The sequence below is a fragment of the Pteropus vampyrus genome, unplaced genomic scaffold (assembly GCF_000151845.1).
Source record: "Pteropus vampyrus isolate Shadow unplaced genomic scaffold, Pvam_2.0 Scaffold4, whole genome shotgun sequence".
In the NCBI taxonomy this organism is placed as follows: Eukaryota; Metazoa; Chordata; class Mammalia; order Chiroptera; family Pteropodidae; genus Pteropus; species Pteropus vampyrus.
The window spans coordinates 21,588,291-21,596,820 of record NW_011888785.1 but is presented as its reverse complement, the minus strand read 5'-3'; the positions used below and the strand labels follow the sequence as shown (position 1 = coordinate 21,596,820).

General features: G+C 31.4%; 1 pseudogene; it reads left to right on the top strand.

Annotated features, from left to right (window-relative positions):
- The first annotated feature begins 271 nt into the window (after positions 1–271).
- On the top strand, positions 272–390 carry LOC111742884 (annotated as a pseudogene).
- Positions 391–8,530: the final 8,140 nt, after the last annotated feature.

The following is an 8,530-nucleotide window of genomic DNA, read 5'->3' as shown; positions in this document are numbered from 1 at the left end:
CTTTTTGGCTGAGTAAGTTTCTCAAAATAAATATAACCCATCCTATATAGTTTTTCCTAAATGTTTTTCTCTTGAGCTATATCATGAATTCTCTGAGAATGCCAAATGCTAAGACATTGCCACCTTAATTAGGAAAAATAAAGTCAAAAGCAATTCTACTTCAGATAATTTGCTAAAAGTTTTCTCCTCTTTTCAATAACCGTATCTCTCATACTTTTACCCATAAGGCAAAATTTATTTCCAAAAACATCATCTTAAAAATTCATCATTTGTCTACGGCCATACCACCCTGAACAAGCTCAATCCCGTCTGATCTCGGAAGCTAAGAAGGGTCGGGCCTGGTTAGTACTTGGATGAGAGACCACCTATAAAGACCAGGTGCTGTAGGCGTGGAAAAAAAAAATTCATCATTTGCAAGAATAATGAGTACTTACTACATACCTACCATGATGCTGCATGCAATTAGGTATAAAAATGAGATAATTCAGAGCACATACATATAGACAGACTGTTTGAGCGGAGTGATTAAGGGTGCCTGAAATATAAGCTCTAAAGTCAATATTGATTTTATTATTACAATTATTTCAAAATGGTTAGAGATAAAAAGTAACAAAAATAGAATATATAAATAATCTAATTCAGTTCTAAAATATATACTCATGCTGTCTATTAAAATACAGCGAAATATGTCAGACAGAAAAAGTTGAAAATCACATGATATCACTTATATGTAGGATATAAACCTAAAAGCAACAAATGAATAGGACAAACAAACAAAGATTTATGGACATGGACAATAGACTAGTGGTTACCAGAGGGGAGGCGTGAAGGGGGAAGTTAGAGTAAAAGAGGTCAAATATGTGGTGACAGAAAGAAATCTAACTAGGGGCGGTGAATACACAATGCAAATATATATATGCTTTACTGTTAAAATGTACAGCTGAAACATCGGATTTCATTAACCAATGTCACCATAAAAAAATAAATATTTTTTCTAAAAAAAGAAAAAATATATAATGCGAGACATAAATAATTCAGAAAAATTTTTGTAGCCACATAAGAAAAGAAAAAAGTAACAAATTAAGCAAATATTTATAACATATTTTATTTAATCGAATATATTAAAATATCATTTTAACAGATAATAGAAAAAGTATTAATCAGATACTTTGTTTTTTTCATACTAAGCTTTCAAAATTAGCTGTGCCTTTTACTTTCAGTATTTCTCTATTTGAATGCTAAATTTTCATTAGAAATAGTCTGTATTCAAATTTAATAATATTTACAATGAAAAAGGAGATTGAATGGACCATTGTTGCTTCAACCAATTTAAAAGTTTTCTAATAACTGAATCTAGTATCATGTTTTACATATAATTTTAAATTAATTAAAATAAAATGTGAACTAAAACTAGCTTTAAAACTTAGGTAACATGTGGACATCTGCACCCATCATTCTTGTCTTCAGAGGTAGAAAACATATTTTAATGTGAGATAGAGAAGAGGAAAGGATTCTCAGTGTAGAGATATATTTTTGTGTTAGACTTCACATGACAGAAAAGGTAACAATTTACACAACCACAAGAATTTCTGTGAGGATCTTTAGCAAGGTTTCCACGCTAAAAGAACTAGCCTGCATTATTCAAAACTTTAAGTCAGTCTAGAGCCCAAAATTAAAGCTGCATTTATTTTTATCTGCCCTGTGCACTTCACTAATACTTTGAAACATTTGATTAACTTAAAGCAGATATTAATATCTCACCAGATTTGTTTAAGATTTATCATGGATTCCTATTTTAATGTCAATCATTTGATTAACATTTCAGAGATGGGAGAAACTGTCATTAGAAATCAACCTGGTTTTGGTAGCCACTGAATTTACCTAAGGAGAACAAATAAATTTTGGAGGAAAATCCTGGAACAGCTGGATAAAATACCCAGTCCTAGCTTGGCTTTATTAGTGTTTAGTTTGGTTTAATTTATTTGTTTATAAAGCCAAGATGAAAAATATAATCCTCAAAACCTCATCAGGAGTGTTTCAAGGCTCTGAATTGTTAAATATAAATGACAGCATCACACCAATCTATCTCCCAAATTTTTAACGTTTCTGGAATGGTTCCATTTCAGTATAAAAATTATGAGGATAGAGACTTTTATTTTTTATACCTTATTTTACTCCCCAGTGTGGCATACCACTTGGTACATAAGACATGTTCAATATCTTATATAAGATGAAATAAATAATGAATGAATGAAGCTAAATATAATTGTAAAATATGGACACAGATGTGAAGGTCTGAACAACACAGAGTTGCCTTTAAGGTTTTATTGTTTTGGGAGGGTATAGACAAAAGCTCAACTCTTAAATTGAACCATAATATAATCAGAATATACTGACATATTTTTATTTTATTGTTTATTTTTAGTTCTAAAGGTATTTAAGAACTGAATGACAGCTTAAGAAACCAGGCATTTCAAAAGCTGCCTGGTTAGAAATCTGGGATACTGAAAATACAAGTCATAGGAAAGAACTCCCATAAAAGGAACAGGAAATTATCAGGAGAATACCTTCTCACTGAACGAGATGATAGAATATGTTTAATAACAAAAAGCAGAAAAATCTGGTAAGGAGAATATTTATATTCCCCAATATAAATATGTTTTTATTGGGGGAAAATTATAATGTATTTGCAAAAAGAAGTTATTTTTGATGACATGAATACAAAACTTTGAGAGATTTAAAACATATATAAAGAAAAACCATTTGGCATAAATGGATAATTTAATCTACCTTATATTTTTATAGTACTTTATAGTTTCATTATAAATATATGTATACACACAATCACATTTGATATATCGTACTATTTTTAAATCCTTTACTTAATTCTACATTTAAGATAGCATGTAATTCTATTGGTAAAAAGAAATTAGTTATATTTAAAAAAAAACCTAGCATATTGGCAGTTATCATAGATAAAAGAAATGGAATAGGACACACGAATGAATTTTCTGATATGTTTACAAATATATATTTATGAAGAAATACCTAGCAAAATTTCCAGATACTTCTGATAACGTGGCAGCCAACATTTGAAGCAGGCTACAAAATGAAGTTGCAAATCTGTGTGGGTGCTCAGAGAAGATGCAAATTTATAAGGACAATTCAAGGAAAGAGCCTCAGGTATAGAATGTCTAAATGAAGATACTTTGGTATAGCAATTAGGATAAAATGAGTGTACCAGGAAAATGCTGTTCATTCCTCCAGGGAAGGGTTCAAGATGCTGCAAACCACAATATTAACATTTCCTCACAGTTTTAGTCACAGGGATAGAATTTCTGTGCATCTTTCTAATTATCATTATCTTTAACTATCTATAAATACACTTATATCTATAGACCTGCTATTAGCTACCTAGCGAGAAAACAATTCAATACCAGTCATGAAAACTATCATGCCGCAAACAACTTAGAGGCAAAATCTGGAAACACACGTATACGTATATATATATACGTATACACGTAGGTACACATACTTGTTTCTGACATTTAGGTGAGAGGATCTCATGAAATAAATCAACTTATTTTTTCTAGTACCTTATTACTTATACATATTTATCTTTTAATGTTTCCCTTGAGTAGATATTGCAAAGCACAATATCAGATAATTTATTGCTTTCTGCTCTTGTAGTTGGATATGAAATAACCAGAATAAATCCTGTTCCTGTAGCACAGGTGAAGTGCCCATTGTATTACCTCCCAACAGCCTTCGTTCATATGACTAACCCTCTGCTATGTCTCCCTATAGAGTTTTAGGAGTCTTTCAGCTAAAAGAATTCACAGGGTTCCAGACAAACCAGCCTGCCCAGCACTGGTTCTGAGTTTCATTCCTTCAAACACCTACCATCTAGTAGATGATAAATATAAAAATTAAACAAATCATCCCTGCTACTAATGCCAGCTAATTTGTTACCACAGACAGAGATTATAATGACAATTTAAAGATATGAGAAGTTTATCAACAAAGTCAGCAGTAAAAAATTTAAGATTAAAAATTAACAGGTGGGAAAAATGAATCGAAATTAAAAATCAAAATCATAAGAATGTCAGTGACAGGAACTAGGTATCATCATTAATAATCATTAGCTCTGCCTGAGACATGTAAGAAGAGCTCTACACTATCATGTTTTGTTTTTCTTTTCACTTAAATATTGATTTATATCCTTGACAATTCACTTTATACATAACTTGCTTTAGTTTTCCGTTCTGACTGAGCTTTCGCTTGGGGACACTGATAACTCTCACAGTTTATTGTGCAAAAAACATATATACATCTAGTTTAAAAATTCTCATATTTAATTTTTTCTAATAATCTAGATAAGGTCCACTGAGTTCCTCAGCTGAAAGTAAAGATACATTTCTATAAGACATGGTTATTTTTTGTTTTTTGTTTTTTGTTTTTTAATAATGTTTATACAGTTAACTGGGTTACTGAAATGCAAAAATGAGGTACTGGAAAATTAGTTCAAATCCCCTGACTTAGAACACCCCAGGGTTTATTTGCAGTTAGGATACACACATGAGAAGGCAGACGTCTCCTTTCAGTATAATACATCTCATGTGGACTATTGAAAAAGCAGCTATTCTGAGTGAAAAAGTCTAGTGTAAAACTTTGAAAAACATTAAATCCAACTCTTAAAATGCCGTGTCAAAATTAAAAACATCCTAAAAGACACTGACAATACAGTTTTCTTAAAAAAATATACAAACAACACGTCCCTCTAGCAATGATGATGGCACCATGTACAACTATTTGCTAACATCAAATTTTGAAAGCCACAGAAAATTATACTGTGAACACAGAAATATTTGCATAAATGGACTGAGAGAACTAGAAAATGCAGATTAAAGAATAAGATACGAATTTTTATAGTTATTTTACAGTGCTTTCCATTCACTTTCACTATGGCAGAGACTTTCTGACTTCTCAGTTTTAAGATTCAGAGGCTATGATTCATGTGAGCATCTAATAGTTTAAATTTGTGATTCCAAAACTGTGTACCAAGGCACCCTGGAATGCTAAGTGAACTCACAGGGTCTGCTGTGGAGTATTTTAAAATATCAAGGTAAACACTACAATATTCAACATCTGTCAGACACTACAAACTACTAGTCAAGGTATTTCACAGTTTCAACATTAGAAAGTGCAGCATTCCTTTTGAGGACATCATAGATGTGGGAAGCTGGGTTTTCAGCAGGTGATGTGATAAAAAGCAATTACCTGCTGAAAATCCATGTGGAACAGATAATAACGGGTAGCATTCAATGTGTTTTCAAGGTTAGAGAAATTGTATAGTACCCAACATGTGTGCATGCACGCATGCACACACACACACTCACACATATCCATTAATATTTAAATATGGTTATTTAAGAACGAAATAAAAACATTAATTTTATTTTTTCCTATTTAGATTATCAGGATATAAATACTTATTAAGTTGTTTGACCATAACTAATAAGTTATTTGGCTGTAGCTATTTAATAAACAGAGTTCTTGTTTTCTGTTTGTTGGCCTAAGTGGTACCAAGAAAATATTACTGAGCTGCTAAGGTACTATGAATCAAAAAACTTTGGAAACTTCCGTTCTAAGTGCTTTTCTTTAAAATTTGAAAATGTATGACTGCAAGTAAAATCACCTACCAAATCTCACCTGAAGGAGAATTTGTGTATGTGATATACTAATCAATTGGCTGCTTAATCTTCAAGCTTCATTTTGATATCACTTTTACTCTTCCTTATTTTTCATTTTTTTCTAGATTTATAGCTAGGAAATTATACTCATTGGAACTTTTCTATGTTGCTGTTTTTTGAGGGTTTTTTTACCCTGTAGGGAAAAGCCTGGTATAACAATGTCCTTATTGTAGTACCACAATTAAGTCCCACTGGAAAGAGTCCAAGGCTGATTTTCTTCACGCTGACTTCCCCCTGGGGTGATGGTGTTATTTTGTGTTTCCTGTGAATTTCTTTCATTGTAAATGTGGGATAAACAAAATGTGGGATATTTCAAAACAATATTTCTGAAGTTTTAAAAATAATTTAACTGTTATAATATTTAAAAGCTTAGTATCACCTTGAACTTTCTTCAAATTGCTAAGCAATATATTTAAATAGCCCTATTATCTGCAACACAGAAACACACACGCACGCACACACACAGCTATGTGTGTGTGCGCACACACTCCTATGGATTTAGAGAGGTTATCTCACATTACTGAGATTAAAAGGCAAATAAAGTTACATGAAAAGGAAATTTGCATGTGGAAGAATCATTGATCATCATAAGCAAATGAAATAAGTGTCAGTATTTGCAACTAAATTTGATATGAGATGAACAAATTAAATAATTTAGTAGCCCAAAGATATCCCTGTTCTTGATCAAAAAGATATAGTTTATAATAAGAGGACAACATAAAGCCATGTTGGGTTTGTGAAGAGGTAAGACAACTTGTCCAAGATGGAAATGATCTCAGGAGGAGTAAGTGTGTAAAAGGTTAATCATATCTTACAGTAAAAGGAAACAGAGTTATTGATGATGCATGGAAAACAGTAAAACAACAAAATATTAACAGAGCGTGTGACAGCTAGTAATTTAATAATAGAACATTGCTAAGATTATGAAAATATATCTTCAAATATATGTTGATAATCTATTATCAAAGTAAGTTCTATTAAATATATATATATACATATATATATACATATATATATGTATATATATATATATTAGAAAACAAATACAAATATGGACTCAGATGAAAAACTGACCAATTGCTGATCACCCAGATGGTAAATTTGTTATTCTGTAAAATCAGTAAGATAGTAGAAAATCCTAGCATAGTTGTCCATCTTTTGCTCTGGTGCCCATGCAAACCAAAGTCAAATCAAAGCCTCAGAAATTGCGACACTTGCAGTTGTTCATATTGGGCAATTATCAAAAAGCTATGACTGCTAATTCTGAGAGAGTTAACAATTTATAGGTAATGCTAACTTAGTGACAACATTAGAAAATATATAAGTAATAAGACCCAAAGCATCATTAATGACTTTACACAGTATTTGTTTCAATGAAAAAAATTAGTAAAGTTATATAGCAGAAACCTAATTATCATTTGTAATCCAAGATCTTTTTGAATTTATATCTATAAAGAATATCGCATGTGTTATGAACATAGATTATCCAAAGACTACTTGCCTTGGCAAACTATTGTGTAGACTGTCTCCTGTCCTTCTGTCACTTCAGCCCAAAGACCCTTCTTTTGTTCCTCTTTTTAATCACACTGTGCCTTACCGCTTGCTCCTGACAGCCCAGCCCCCAACCTGCTATTTCCCCTGTTCCTGCTCAACTGAGAAATGTTCAGATGTTATAGACATCAGAGAATTTCTAAGTTCCAAACTCTTTCTATGTCCCATTTTCTTAGGACTCTCTAGGATATATATTGACTAAAGCTCAGGTATTAATAACTCATAGTGGCTGATATTATTTACCTTTTCATAGACTCTTTAAATATTTTTTTTAATGGAATGAAACCTGGGAGAACTAATAGAAGAGAAGGGAATGGGTAGCGAGGTACACTTTTGGTACCTCAGACAAATCTCACTATGTGGGGGGTCTTCCACTTCCTCCACACCAAGGCTGACCAGATATTTACTTATTAACGCTGTAGAAATAACCATGTATGAACCACACTTGCTCAGTTTATTTGTGCTTTTTATTGCAAATGAAGTAATGGTCGGGATGGTAGTGATTTGAAATACAGTAGTAGAGATTGTTTCCTTGTTTATAGGGAACTAGCAGTGCAGTATAAAGTGCACTTTATAAATGTACCAGAGAGAACCATAAAACTGAATAAGCCCATTGATGAAAATACAACACAAGGTGATAACTTTAGGTTAGCACTAAATAATAGACAATCATAAAAAATAATTAGGTTTAAATACATAATCTAGAGAAAAGAGTAAAATCTTTCTTCAAAAAAATGCATAAATCTAAAAGGAATTTAGCTAAAGTTCAAATTTACTTAAAATATGTATAGCTTGTCTTCCTTCTTATTAGGAATTGTGTCATGTTATTACTGGCATCCACCTTCATGTTTTATCACATTGATTGTTTTTATAAATGATGTAATAGTCTTTCTTATGTTGCAAATGTTTTTCCAAAATTTCATTATAAAAATTTTCAAGTATACATAAAAAGTAAAGTGTACAGCAAACACCCATATACCCACACCTGGATTCTACAATTAACATTTTTCTGTGTGTATTTGCTTTATCACATATCTATGCATCCTGCCAATCCATCTGGTTTTTTTAAATGTTTTTCAAAATGAAATGAAGATATCAGCACACTTTACCGCTAAACACTTTAGCGTGATATAAATATTTTTATTTTCTCTTGTAATTTAAAAATAGGTTTCTAAAAGATAATAATAATTAACATAATACATTTCTTACTGTGCACTAAAACATTA